Here is a 15,814-nt window from a genome sequence, read left to right on the forward strand (position 1 = left end):
TCAAGAGTCACACTGAAGAATTTTATCATTGATAAAGTATAATTCCATTAGCTAAGGAGTGCCTATATCTTGAAAATGGTTCTTGGCAAAGATGATGATAACTGATTATATTCATTTGCTAGGGCTGCAATAACAAAGTACCACAGACTGGATGGTTTACACAACAGAAATTTATTTTCTCAGAGTTCTGGTGGCTAGGTTAAGGTGTCAGCAGGGTTGGTTTCTTCTGAGACTGTTTCTTCTGGCTGATAAATAACTGTTTTCTCTTTGTCTCTTCACAAGGTACGTCTATGTCCTAGACTCCTTTTAAGGACGTTAATCATATTGGATTAGGGCCCGTATAATGATGTCGTTTCAATTTAATTACCTCTTTACAGACCTTTCTCCACAAATACGGCCATTTTATGAGGTTTGTTGTTGTTGCTGTTCAATTGCTTAGTTGTGTCTGACTTTCTGCGACCCCATGGACTGTAGCCAGCTAGGCTCCACTGTCCATGGGGTTCTCCTGGCAAGAATACTGGAGTGCGTTGCCACTTCCTTCTCCATTTTATGAGGTTACTTGGGGGCTAAGGCTTCAAAGTATGGATTTGGGGGTCATAGTCCATAACACCGATAAAGCTCCAATCCACTGAGAAACACTGTGAGCACATCATGTCATGTGTTCACATGCTCAACCATGCTCCCTACACCAGGCTGTGACTAGCACAGCACATTCCAAATAGAGTGGGAGGGAGGTTTGCAGGCCTCAGTTCATTTTGGTTAGCTGGCTGGTTTTCAGCCACTTCCTTAATCTTTTTCAAATTCTCTTTGAATCAACTGTCAATTGTATAATATTTCACATTGAAAATAAGATTAGAAGAGGGATCCGCACACCCAAAGAGAAAAGTTGGACATAATGGTGAACAGAATCTAGGGTTATGAGTGGCACAGCTCAATTCAAAACATCTTAACACAGGATCACATGGTAAATTTGAGGGATTTGTGTTCATGATACCTTTCTTAATCCATTGCAAAGTACTCTATACACACGGCTGCATCCTCTTCAAACAATCCAAGACACGTTTTAGAAAATTCAGAACTTGCAGTCTATAATTTAGACCTCTAGCCATCAAAATCCAATGCATTTACTTCAATGAATCCAGATATCTGAAACTTTTTATGTCTACCCTGTCTTCCATTGGATTAGCATGTTTATCTTTTGAAGTCAACTGGATGATGTCATGGCTTTCCTCTACCTTTGGGTTATTTCCTCCCCATTCAATTAGTTCTCTTCTGAAGGCAAAAAGTTTATCTAGGTATCCCACTCATTGAAAGATGCTATATCATTTGCAATAAGTAGGAGCAGGCACTAAAAGTGATCAGTTTGGATGGGACCCATCAGAATTGGAATCGTTCTGCAAGGCTTATGTGCAGGATTTAATTTTACTTCATTCCTTTTATAGAGAACACCCAACCTGCTCTGATTCCTTGCTCATTAACAGCTTAAATCATGCAAAATGTTAAAAGTCACTGTTGCAATGGTATTTGATAGAGAATTTAAATTAGACTACAGAGAAAAATGACAGTACTCCTCTGAGACTGTATGATTCATTTCTTGGTATCAGATCAAAAGTTGAAAATGCAATGCAATTTTATAATGAACAGAAGCACTGCCTCTGGCCCTCACAGCACTCCAAAAATAGCCAGAACAAGGCTGACCAAAATTCAGAAGGGTCTTATGCATATATATGTATTATATATATATATATATATATATATATATATATATATACACACACACACACACACACATATATATATATATATATATATTCATTCCTCCCACTCACTCTCTTTTCAATTTTGGGACCCTATATCCCTCTGTCTCTTGGTTTTCTCACTCTATTTCTCTCTGTCTCTACTACTCTTATTTTCTCTGACTCTGTCTATGCCTCCTCTGGGTCTCTCTTTGTCACTTACTCTGTCTCTCTCAGTCCTTTTCCTTCTCTTTCTGCCTCTTGATCTGTATGCCTCTGGGTCTTTTTCTTTATTCCTGCCTGTCTCGTTTTCTTAACCACATATCTAAGTCTCTTTTACTATGTGAATCTTTCTTTGTTCCCATACAGACACTCTCTCACTCTCAACAGTGTTTAGAGCAATTCCATTTTGATATACTCCATTTTTATAGAGAAGCTGTTTCTCAAGAGGCTTGCAAATCCCCTCTGCATGCTGAGACAAGGAGGAGCTCTTTCTAGTTTCTTCTCTTCCAGGCTGTGAATGGATTTCACGGATCATCCAGCAGAAGAAGTGCAACCAGCACTTTCTACACCTCTTCACCCTGGAAGCTAAATATACGCCCTTCTTTCAGACTTAGCTAAGCTCAGCATGAAACGTGTCAGGAGAGTCTCAAGTCTTCACCACAGGTGGTTTGTCCACAGCCAGTCTGCTGAAGCCATCCTCTTGCTTTTGCTACTTTTGCCATTCTAAGTGACTTCTGGGTTACTTAACATAAAGCCCTACACAATATTTCAGTTTTATGCTTCATTTCTAAACCTCATGATAGAACTCAAGGGATGAATAGCTTGTTGGGTCTGAAGAAGAGAGATTATGAAAAGGATTTGAGTTTAAACTTCTGAATAGTGCAAGGGGCTTGACAAGGTACACAGGAAGTTGAAAGTGAAAGTGAAGTGAAAGTCGCTCAGTCATGTCCGACTCTTTGTGACCCCATGGACTCTTTGTGACCCCATGGACTGTATAAGGGTCAGTCCATGAAAGTTCCATGAAATTCTCTAGGCCAGAATACTGGAGTGGATAGCTTTTCCCTTCTCCAGGGGATCTTCTCAACCCAGGGATCAAACCCAGGTCTCCCGCATTGCAGTTGGATTCTTCTTTTTTTTTTTAATTTATTTATTTATTTTTAATTTTATTTAATTTTTAAACTTTACATAATTGTATTAGTTTTGCCAAATATCAAAATGAATCCACCACAGGTATACATGTGTTCCCCATCCTGAACCCTCCTCCCTCCACCCTCCCCACACCATCCCTCTGGGTCGTCCCAATGCACTGGCCCCAAAGCGTCCAGTATCGTGCATCGAACCTGGACTGGCATCTTGTTTCATACATGATATTTTACATGTTTCAATGACATTCTCCCAAATCTTCCCACCCTCTCCCTCTCCCACAGAGTCCATAAGACTGTTCTATACATCACTGTCTCTTTTGCTCTCGTTCACAGGGTTATTGTTACCATCTTTCTAAATTCCATATATATGCATTAGTATACTGTATTGGTGTTTTTCCTTCTGGTTTACTTCACTCTGTATAATAGGCTCCAGTTTCATCCACCTCATTAGAACTGATTCAAATGTATTCTTTTTAATGGCTGAGTAATACTCCATTGTGTATATGTACCACAGCTTTCTTATCCATTCATCTGCTGAGGGGCATCTAGGTTGCTTCCATGTCCTGGCTATTATAAACAGTGCTGCGATGAACATTGGGGTACACGTGTCTCTTTCCCTTCTGGTTTCCTCAGTGTGTATGCCTAGCAGTGGGATTGCTGGATCATAAGGCAGTTGGATTCTTTACCAGCTGAGCCACCAGGGAAGTCCAAGAATATTGGAGTGGGTAGCCTATCCCTTCTGCAGGGCATCTTCCTAACCCAGGAATTAAACTAAGGTCTCTGCATTGCAGGTGGATTCTTTACCAACTGAGCTATGAGGGAAGCCCCACAGAGGAAGTTAGGGGCCAGAAAACCAAGGAGGAAACTCTTTACAGGCAAGTGTGCACATTAGTTGGAAAATGGCATGTTCTGTACATTTTATACAGTTAATTGCAGAGTTGTTCGGAAAAATAAAACAGCACTATCATCACGTTACTGTATAATTACCATTGTTTCCTAAGAAGTTACTATGTAGTTACTACATTATTACAGAAAAATAAAACATGTTATTTCATGGTAACTATGCAATTAGTTCATGTCACTACCAAATGTACACCTACTGAACCAACAAAGAAAGTGTTCTATTTTTTTCCCCTCTGTGCTCATAAGTCATAATATTGGTCCCTCTTTTAGAAATGACATAAAGAATAAATGTACTAACATGGGAAATATGCAGATTATGGTTTTTCCTTTTTTTTTTTTGGTAATCAAATGAATACCTTGGAAACTATAGATGCAAAATAGTTAGCACACCAGATAGGCTGGAAAACAAACAGATTCTATCAAGCAAATCTACTGCATTTAATATGTTGGGAACAATGAGTCCATTTGGGGCTCTGGTTAGGGGTACCTTGGTGAGCCAAGGGCCTTGGTGGTTAAAAGGAATGAGAAAAGGATTAAACACAGCCCCTTGCAGGCTGAAAGCACAGCAAACAAAAACTGGTACCATGTCATGTGTACATTCACAGTAGAACTTCAGTTTTTGTTGCACATACTTGCAAAGGAAAAATGCAATGTTTCGATATTTAAATCAGTTCTATAAAAAGCAGACCACTTGGTAAAAGTTTGAATTCCCTTTCAGAAGTTGGTCTGGTAATACAAAAAAGATTTAGTTTTAGAAAGAGCGGGGTACAGTGTATTCTTTGTTAATGGCAGTGTGTCTTTATACTCAAAGCCCTATGTACAATCATCTTTCTATGAAGTTAATTGCAAACTGCTTCAAATAATGAGAATGGGTCTGTTTATTGTAACTAATTGATTTCCAATACTTCAGAATTAATTGGGCAGAACAGGTCATCCCAGGCTTTCTTTGAGGCATGTTTTAATGGGTGCTGAATTTAAGGAATTAACGGATAGATTAGTATAATTTATTTTCACATTTGCTTTTTTTTTTTTTCTCTAGAAACAGCTTTTTTTCTTCCTAGGAAGAAACCCTATTCTTGCTCTTCTTCTCACCCCTTTCTTTTTTACCACACAACATTCAACTCACCTCTTTATTTCTAGCAGGAAAATGCCTTAGCTTCCTAGCTGTTCTGACTTTAAATTCTAACCATGAAAATAAAGAGTCACTGGAATCATCTGAACTCACTAGTCTTCAGAGTATGTCAGCCACCCTTACTGACTGACTAAAGGATACCTGGGAAAACTTTGCCTTCTCACATATATAGTACTTATATTTACAGATTTCATAATTCATAGCTGATGTGCTCTTTTTAGAAATGTAGGTTGAATTCAATACCAGTTTCCATTCTTATTAGCACATATTAAGTGTTCAAAAGAAGAAAAGCAAATAAAACTTTCATCAGTGAAGCAGTTACCTAAATTCCTGATGGTCTAATTCAACAACTGTCAGTCATGAAAATATGTATGTATCATTTTAAAGGCAAGATAATCAAATACCTATGATAATCTTTATTCAAGACAGATCATAGAGATCAGATCCCCTAAAGGCAGATGCAAATAGAACTAAACCTAAGTTTCCATGTGGTTAAAGCATGGCCATTGTGTCTTCCTCATCTTTCACCTAACTCAGCCTTTCCTGGACCCAACTTTTAGGACTTTTATTACACATACAACACAATCATTCAGTTAAGCATCACCCCAAATCCTTTGTGGTTAATTAAAAAAAAAAAATCTCAGTTCTTCAAAATGAGAAGCAAAGTGCTAAAGGCAGAATTTTTTTTTTTTTTAAGATGTTTTAGATGCAGGTCATTTTTAAAGTACTTGTTCAATTTGTTACAATATTGCTTCCACTCTATGTTTTGGCTTTTTGGCTGCAAGACATGTGGGATCATAGCTCTCTGACCAAGGACTGAACATGCACCCTCTGCATTGGAAGGTGAAGTCTGAATCACTGAATTGCCAGGGAAGTCCCTGTAGGCAGAATTCTAAAATGGTTTGCAAGATTTCCCATATCCCTGACCTACATACCTTGAATAATCCCTGGGATTGCTAGCATGATGGGTTTTACCCAGTAACTGATGATGTTTAAAAAGGAAAAAGAAAAAGATTACTCAGGTGGGCCTGACCCAATCATATGAGGCCTTGTTCTTCTCCGGTCACACAAAAGGAGGTCAGAAAGATGTGCACCCATGGGTGTAGAAGAAAGCCAGCATCCATGTGTGAAACATCCATGTAGAGGGTCACATGGGAAAGAACTGCTGATTGTCTCTAGAAACTGAGGGTGGTCCCCAACCAACAGCTAGGAAAATATGAGTACTTTGAATTCTGCAACCACAAGGAAATGAGTTGTGCCTATCACCTGTGAGCCTGGAAAAAGACTCCAAGCTCAGATGAAAATGCTGACCTGGCTGACACCCTAATTTTAGCCTGGTGAGACTGAACATGGAATCCAGTAACACTATGTCAAATACCTGACCTACAAAAAATGTGGGATAACAATTTTCTGTTGTTTTAAGCCATTACATTTGTGGTACTCCGTTAAGCAAAACTGAAAAATAATACAATTGGAAAGAAGGCATGTACCCCTTGAATCTGGAAGATTTTTTTCATGCTTACACTTTTCATCCCAGACATTTTCAGTTCAGTTCAGTTGCTCAGTCATGTCCGACTGTTTGGAGACACTTTGGAGATACACTATCGAGGTTTTGGCACCATACTGGTTTTTCTCTGGCAAAGCTTCAGATAGAAGATTCAATATTAACTGGTCATACCTAGCATGTAAAGATTTTGTGGCCAAAAAAATGTAATACAACCAGAGGTCCCCCAGGAGTATCCATATGCTCTGTCAATATAACTTCTTTTTGAAAAAGAGCCTGTTTCTACTCACACCATCATGGTTTTTTTTTTTTTTTTTTTTTTTAGAAAAGTCTAAATAAATACTCATGAAGCTCATTGCCAGAGCTTTGTTTTGTTTGAAGTATCCCTGAGCTGAAAGTGTAAATGATTGCACTCTCTGGGATGCTGTACTTCACAGACAAAGGAAGGAGAGAGAAATGCAGCTTTGCATCAGCCCACATCGCATTCATGAAAGTCACAAAAAAGATAAAGTTTCAGCTCACGGCAATTGATGTTACTTTGTTAAAAAGACTATCCCATCAACCTCCCACACAGGAACCCCAAGAGGAGGCCTGATATTGGCAAACATGCAAAGGCATACAACACTGTGTTCATTTAATGAATGTCACTACAGATAAAGACATTACAACAATTTTTGCAAAGTGGAAATCATGGATAAACTGTCATTTAAAAGGACAATTACATGGTCTTAAAAGTAAGTCACATTACTGTATGTGAAGCATCCCAACTGTTTTTATGTATGTTTAGAAGGCTGCCTGTCACTTGTCATCAGTCATGTCTCATTGAAGAATTTGGGGTAGACAGGAGCTTGTTCTGTTTGGTCTACTTGCTTTTTACATATGAACTAAATAACATAAATATTGTGTATGTCTTTTGCCTTTTAATGAAAGAATCTGCTTTTTAATAATACCTTTATTGAGACATAGTTAAAGTAACATAAATTCACCTGTTTAGTGGTATTTAATATATGCACAGAGTTGTGCAGTCATCACCACTATCTAATTTTAGAACATTTTTATAACCCCATGATGAAATCCTGTTCCCACCTATTAGTAGTGGTAACTCCCTGTTCCCTTCTTCCTCCAGCCCCTGGAAAACTCTAATCTACTTTTTGTCTTTACAGATCTGCCTATTCTGGATATTTCATCTATATAAAATCATAAAATATGTAGCCTATTGTGTCTAATTTCTTAGCATAATGTTTCCAAAGTTCATCAATGTCATAGCATAAATCAGTACTTCATTCCACCTTAAGACCAGATAATGTCTCACTGAGTGGACATACTCCATTTTATTTAACCTTCATTGATGGACACTAGTGTTGTTTCTGCTTTTTGACTGTGATCAATAATGCTGCTGTGATCAATAATGTATATGAGAAACACTCATATACAAGTTTTTTGGGGGTCTATGTTTTCATTTTTCTTGAGAATGGAACTGTTAGATAATACGATAGTTCCACGTTTAGCATTTTGAGGAACTAGGTAACTATTTTCCAAAGTAGTTGTACCATTTTAAAATATGACCAATAATGTTTAAGATTTCCAATTTCCCCATATACTCACTAATACTTGTTACTGTCTGACTTCTTTCTAGACATCTTAGAAGGTATGAGGTATTATCTCACTGCAGTTTTTATGTTTGTTTGTTTTTAATTTATTCATTTATTTTAATTGGAGGCTAATTACTTTACAATATTGTGGTGGTTTTTGCCATACATTGGCATAAATCAGCCACGGATGTACATGTGTCCCCCATCCCGAACCCCCCCTCCCACCTTCCTCCCCATCCCATCCCTCTGGGTTGTCCCAGTGCATCGGCTTTGAGTGCCATGTTTCCTGCATTGAACTTGGACTGGTCATCTGTTTCACATTTGGTAATACACATGTTTCAGCTCATGCAACTCAATACCAGAAAAATAATTGACCCAATCAAAAAAATGGGTCAAAGAACTAAACAGACATTTCTCCAAAAAAGATATACAGATGACTAACAAACACATGAAAAGATGCTCAACATCACTCATCACCAGAGAAATGCAAATCAAAACCACAATGAGGTACCATCTCACTGCAGTCTTAATGTATATTTCCCTAATAATCAATAATGTTGAGTATCTTCTCCTGTGCTTATTGGATGTTCGTATATCTTTGACTTAATATCTATCCTAGTCATTCACCCATTTTTTAAAATTGGGTTACTTGTCTTTTCTTTGTTAAGCTGTACAAATTCTTAACATATTCTGGATATAAGTCCTTTATTGGATACATAAGATTTTCAAGTATTTTCTCCAATTCTGTGGGCTATTTTCCTATTTTCCTGATGCACATGAGTTTTTATTTTGATGATAACCAATGTATCTATTTTTTGCTGTTATTTTTTGTACTTTTTGTGTCATATAGGAGAAACCATTGACTAATCCAAAGTAGTAAAGATTTCTTCTTAAAGGAGTTCATAGCTTTAACTCATATTTAGGTCTGTAGTTCATTTTTTGTTTATTTTGTATATGACATAAAATAGGGATCCAATTTCAGTCTTTTGCATTTGGTTATCCACTTGTCCCAGGAACACTGTTGAAAAGACTATTTTCTACCATTGAATTTTCTTGGCACCCTTATCAAAAGTCAATTGAGCATAAATGTATGGACTTTTTTCTGGACTCTCAATTGTATTCTACTGATGAATATGTATATCCTTATGCCAGTACCACACTTTCTTGATTACACTATCTTTGTAGTAAGTTTTGAATAGGGAAATATGAGTCCTCCAAGTCTGTTCTTTTTCAAGATTGTTTTGGTTATTCTGGGTCCCTACCATTTCCATATGAATTTTAGGATCAATGTGTCAATTTTTGCAAATAAATTGCATGAGATTTAGATAAAAGTTGCATTAACTTTAAAATTATATAAAGGTTGCATGACTTAACAAAGTCAAATTGGGGAGTATTGTCATCTTAACCTCTTAATACCTCTAATCTATGAACATGAGAAATCTTTATATTTATTAGATCTTCTTTAATTTCCTTCAAAAATATTTTGTAGATTTAAGTGTATAAGTCTTATACCTATATGTTATATTTTGGAAATTGTATTAATTTTTGTTTTTATAAATGAAATTATTTTCAAGTTCATTTTCTAATTGTTCATGCTAATGAGAATAATGTGTTTTTAGGAGAATATGACTGGTGAATTCTAGGACACTACAACCACATCAAAGACATTCAAATAACATTCAAATGGCTTAAATCTTAAAATGAGAGCTGTACAGTCAAAGTAATGCTACTAGATGGTATAAGATAAACCACAAATAAAACATCAAATAATTTTGGAGATGAGAGATCCAGCTATACTCATAGAAGTGGAGAAATTTAAGTTGAGGCTGAATGATTAATATTTGGATCAGTAAGTATTATGAAGTGGATCTTCATTATTATAAGGAAAATTAATATATATCTCCTTATTTGTATAGTCTAACTATATGTACATATGTATATAATGAGTGAAAGTTGCTCAGGCATGTCCGACTCTTTGTGACCCCATGAACTATACAGTCCATGGAATTCTCCAGGTCAGAATACTGGAGTGGGTAGCCTTTCCCTTCTCCATGGGATTTTCGAAACCTAGGGATTCAACCCAGGTCTCCCACATTGCAGGCAGATTTTTCACAAACTGAGCCACAAGGAAAGCCCATATATGTATATAGACATGTATATATGTACTTGTGTATATATTAATACATGTACACACACATACATATTATATATATATATATAATACATACACACACACATTTACTTATATATATATATATATAAAACACATAGGAAGTAAATATATATGAATATTAATAAGCCATAGATAAAGAAATAATGTCATTTGCAACAACGTGGATTATAGAGATTATAATACTATGTGAAGTAAGTCAGACAAAAACAAATATCATATGATATCACCTATACACGGAATCTTTAAAAAAAATACAAATGAGCTTATATGCAAAACAGAAATAAAATAAACATATGATTACCTAAAAGAAGAGGGGGAGGAGTGATAAATTAGGGGAGGAGTGATAAATTAGGAGTTTGGGATTAACATATATACACTCATTTCAGTTCAGTCACTTAGTCATGTACGACTCTTTACAACCCCATGGACTGTAGCATGCCAGGCTTCCGTGTCCATCACCAACTCCTGAAGTTTGCTCAAATTCATGTTCCTAGAGTCGGTGACGCAATCCAACCATCTTATTCTCTGTTGTCCCCTTCTCCTCCTGCCATCAAACTTTCCCAGCATCAGGGGCTTTTCTAATGAGTCAGTTCTTTGCATCAGATGGCCAAAGTATTGGAGTTTCATCTTCAGCATTAGTCCTTCCAATGATTATTCAAGACTGATTTCCTTTAGGATGGACTGGTTGGATCTCCTTGCTGTCCAAGGGACTCTCAAGAGTCTTCTCCAACACAACAATTCAAAAGCATCACTTTTTCAGTACTCAGCTTTCTTTATAGTCCAACTCTCGCATCCATACGTGACTACTGGATAAATCATAGCTTTGACAAGATGGACCTTTGTCAGCAAAATAACATCTCTGCTTCTTATCTTGCTGTCTAGGTTGATTACAGCTTTTCTTCCAAGGAGCAAGCATCTTTTAATTTCATGGCTGCAGTCACCATCTGCAGTGACTTTGGAGCCCCCAAAATAAAGTCCTTCACTGTGTCTATTGTTTTCCCATCTATAAGCTATGAAGTGATGGGACCAGATGCCATGATCTTAGTTTTCTGAATGTTGAGTTTTAAGCCAACCTTTCCACTCTCCTCTTTCACTTTGATCAAGAGACTCTTCAGTTTTTCTTCACTTTCTACCATAAGGGTGGTGTCTTCTGCATATCTGATGGTATTGATGTTTCTGCTGGCAATCTTCATTCCAGCCTGTGCTTCATCCACACCAGCATTTTGTGTGATGTACTCTGCATAGAAATTAAATAAGCAAGGAGACAATAAACAGCCTGGATGTACTCCTTTCACAATGTGAAACAGGTCTGGTCTTCTGTGTCCAGTTCTAACTGTTGCTTCTTGACTTGCATACAGATTTCTCAGGAGGCAGATCAGGTGGTCTGGTATTCTCATCTCTTTAAGAAGTTTCCACAGTTTGTTGTGATGAACACAGTCAAAGCCTTTGCTATAATCAATAAAGCAGATCTAGATGTTTTTCTGGTATTGTCTTGCTTTTTTGATGATCCAACAAATGTTGGCAATTTGATCTCTGGTTCCTCTGCCTTTTCTAAATCTAGCTTGAACATCTGGAATTTCACAGTTCACATACTGTTGATGCCTGACTTGGAGAATTTTCAGCATTCCTTTGCTAGCATGTGAGATAAGTGCAATTGTGCAGTAGTTTGAGCATTCTTTGGCATTGCCTTTCTTTGGGATTGAAATGAAAACTGACCTTTTCCAGATCTGTGGCCACTGCTGAGTTTTCCAAATTTGCTGGCATATTGAGTGTGGCACTTTAACAGCATCATCTTTTAGGATTTGAGATAGTTCAACTGGAATTCCATCCCCTCCACTAGCTTTGTTCATCGTGATGCTTCCTAAGTCCCACTTGACTTACCATTCCAGGATGTCTGGCTCTAGGTGAGTGATCACACCATCATGGTTATCTGGGTCATGAAGATCTTTTTTGTACAGTTCTTCTGTGTATTCTTGCCATCTCTTCTTAATATCTTCTGCTTCTGTTAGGTCCATGCCATTTCTGTTGTTTATTGTGCCCATCATTGTATGAAATATTACCTTGGTATCTATAATTTTCTAAAAGCGATCTCTAGTCTTTCCCCGTCCATTGTTTTCCTCTATTTGTTTGAATTAATCACTGAGGAAAGCTTTCTTATCTTTGGAACTCTGCATTCAAATGGGTGTATCTTTCCTTTTCTCCTTTGCCTTTAGCTTCTCTTCTTTCCTCAGCTATTAAGGCCTCCTCAGACAACCATTTTTCCTTTTTGTATTTCTTCTTCTTGAGGATGATTTTGATTCCTGCCTCCTGTACAATGTCACAAACCTCCATCCATAGTTCTTCAGGCACTCTGTCTATCAAATCTAATCACTTGAATCTATTTCTCACTTCCACTGTAAGGGATTTGATTTAGGTCATATCTGAATGGTCTAGTGGTCTTCCCTACTTTCTTCAATTTAAATCTGAATTTGGCAATAAGGAGTTCATGATCTGAGCCACAGTCAGCTCCCATTCCGTTTTTGTTGACTGTATAGAGCTTCTCCATTTTTGGCTGTAAAGAATATAGTCAATCTGATTTCAGTATTGACTATTTGGTGATGTCCATGTGTAGAGTCTTGTGATATTGGAAGAGGGTGTTTGCTATGACCAGTGCATTCTCTTGGCAAAACTCTGTTAGTCTTTGTCCTGCTTCATTTTGTATTCCAAGGCCAAATTTGCCTGCTACTCCAGATATCTCTTGACTTCCTACTTTTGCATTCCAATCCTCTATAATTAAAAGGACATCTTTTTTGGGTGTTAGTTCTAGAAGGTCTTGTTGGTCTTCATAGAACCGTTCAACTTCAGCTTCTTCAGCATTACTGGTTGGGGCAGACTTGGATTACTGTGATATTGAATGGTTTGCCTTGGAAACGAAAAGAGATCATTCTGTTGTTTTTGAGATTGCATCCAAGTATTACATTTTGGAATCTTGTTGAATCTGATGGCTACTCCATTTCTTCTAAGGGATTCTTGACCACAGTAGTAGATATAACCATCATCTGAGTTAAACTCACCCATTCCAGTCCATTTTAGTTCACTGATTCCTAGAATGTTGACATTCACTCTTGCCATCTCCTGTTTGACCACTTCCAAGTTGCATTGATTCATGGACCTAACATTCCAGGTTCCTAAGCAATATTGTTCTTTACAGCATCTGACTTGACTTCCATCAACAATCACATCCACAACCAGGCATTGTTTTAGCTTTGGCTCCATCTCGTCAATCTTTCTAGAGTTATTTCTCCACTCTCCTCCAGTAGCATATTGGGCACCTACCAACCTGGGGAGTCCATCTTTCAGTGTCCTATATTTTCCTTTTTCATACTATTCAAGGGTTCTCAAGGCAAGAATACTGAGGTGGTTTACCATCCCCTTCTCCAGTGGACCACATTTTGTCAGAACTCTCCACCATGACCCATCCATCTTGGGTAGCTCTCCAAGGCATGGCTCATAGTTTCATTGAGTTAGACAAGGCTGTCGCTCATGTCACCAGTTTGATTAGTTTTCTGTGGTTGTGGTTTTCATTCTGTCTGCCCTCTGATGGAGAAGGATAAGACGCTTATGGAAGCTTTCTGTTGGGAGAGACTGATTGTGGGGAAACTGGGTATTGTTCTGATTGGCAGGGCCATGCTCAGTAAATCTGTAATCTAATTTTCTGTTGATGGGTGGGGCTGTGTTCCGTACCTGTTGCTTGACCTGAGACCAAACTCTGGTGGAGGTAATGACCATAATGGCGACCTCCTTTAAAAGGTCCCGTGCACGCACTGCCGCACTCAGTGCCCTGACCCTGCAGCAGGTTACCACTGACTCATGCTTCTGCCAGAGACTCCTGGACATTCACAGGCAAGTCTGCATCAGTCTCTGTAGGGTTACTGCTCCTTTCTCCTGGGTCCTGGTGGCACAAGATTTTGTTTGTGCCCTCCAAGAGTCTGCTTCCCTAGTCCTGTGTAAATTATGTAATCAAATCCCACTGGCCTCCAAACTCAAATTTCTTGACGGTTCTCAGTCCCCTTGCCAGATCCGTAGGTTGGGAAATCTGTTGTGGGTCCTAGAACTCTCTTAACAGTGTGAGAATTTCTTTGGTATAATTGTTCTACAGTTTGTGGCTATGGGGTTTGATTGAAAATGCGATTTTGCCCCTCCTACCATCTTACTCATGAGAAATACTGGGCTGGAAGAACCACAAGCTGGAATCAAGATCACCAGGAGAAATATCAATAACCTCAGATATACAGATGACACCACCCTTACGGCAGAAAGTGAAGAGGAACTAAAAAGCCTCTTGATGAAAGTGAAAGAGGAGAGTGAAAAAGTTAGCTTAAAGCTCAACATTCAGAAAACTAAGATCATGGCATCTGGTCCCATCATTTCATGGGAAATAGATGGGGAAACAGTGGAAACAGTGTCAGACTTTATTTTGGGGGGCTCCAAAATCACTGCAGATGGTGATTGCAGCCATGAAATTAAAAGACACTTACTCCTTGGACGGAAAGTTATGACCAACCTAGATAGCATAAAAAAAAAGCAGAGATGTTACTTTGCCAAAAGAGGTCCATCTAGTCAAGGTTATGTTTTTTCCAGTGGTCATGTATGGATGTGAGAGTTGGACTGGGAAGAAAGCTGAGTGCCAAAGAATTGATGCTTTCAAACTCTGGTGTTGGAGAAGACTCTTGAGAGTCCCTTGGACTGCAAGGAGATCCAACCAGTCCATCCTAAAGGAGATCAGTCCTGGGTGTTCTTTGGAAGGACTGATGCTAAAGCTGAAACTCCAATACTTTAGCCACCTCATGCAAAGAGTTGACTCATTGGCAAAGACCCTGATGTTGGGAGGGATTGGGGGCAGGAGGAGAAGGGGATGACATAGGCTGAGATGGCTGGATGGCATCACCGACTCGATGGACATCAGTTTGAGCGAACTCCAGGAGTTGGTGATGGACAGGGAAGCCTGGTGTGCTGTGATTCATGGGGTTACAAAGAGTCGGACACCACTAAGCTACTGAACTGAACTGACCATCTTACTGGGGTTTTTCCTTTGCCCTTGGATGTGGGGCCTCTTTTTTGGTCTGATCAAACATTCTCTTGTCAATGGCTATTCAGCAGTGAGTTGTAATTTTGAAGTTCTCACAGGTGAAGATACATACACTGCTGCTGCTGCTGCTAAATTGCTTCAGTCATGTCCGACTCTTCGTGACCCCATGGACTTTAGCCTACCAGGCTCCTCCACCCATCGGATTTTCCAGGCAAGAGTCCTGGAGATATATACACTACTATATATAAAATATTTAAACAGAAAGGACCTACTGTGTAACACAGTGAACTATACTCAACATTGTGTAAGAACCTATACGGCTAAAGAATCTATAAAAGAATATATATAACTGAATCACTTTGCTGTATACCTGAAACTAACACAACATTGTAAATCAACTGTGTTGTCAGTTGCTCAGTCATGCCTAATTCTTTTGTGACCCCATAGACTGTAGCTCCAGGCTTCTCTCCATGGGAATTTCCAGGCAAGAGTACTGGAGTGAGTAAGCACTTCCTACTCCAAAATCAACTATGCTTCAATTTAAATTTTTTAAAAAAG

Source organism: Bos taurus, chromosome 8, assembly GCF_002263795.3.
Source record: "Bos taurus isolate L1 Dominette 01449 registration number 42190680 breed Hereford chromosome 8, ARS-UCD2.0, whole genome shotgun sequence".
Classification (NCBI taxonomy): domain Eukaryota; kingdom Metazoa; phylum Chordata; class Mammalia; order Artiodactyla; family Bovidae; genus Bos; species Bos taurus.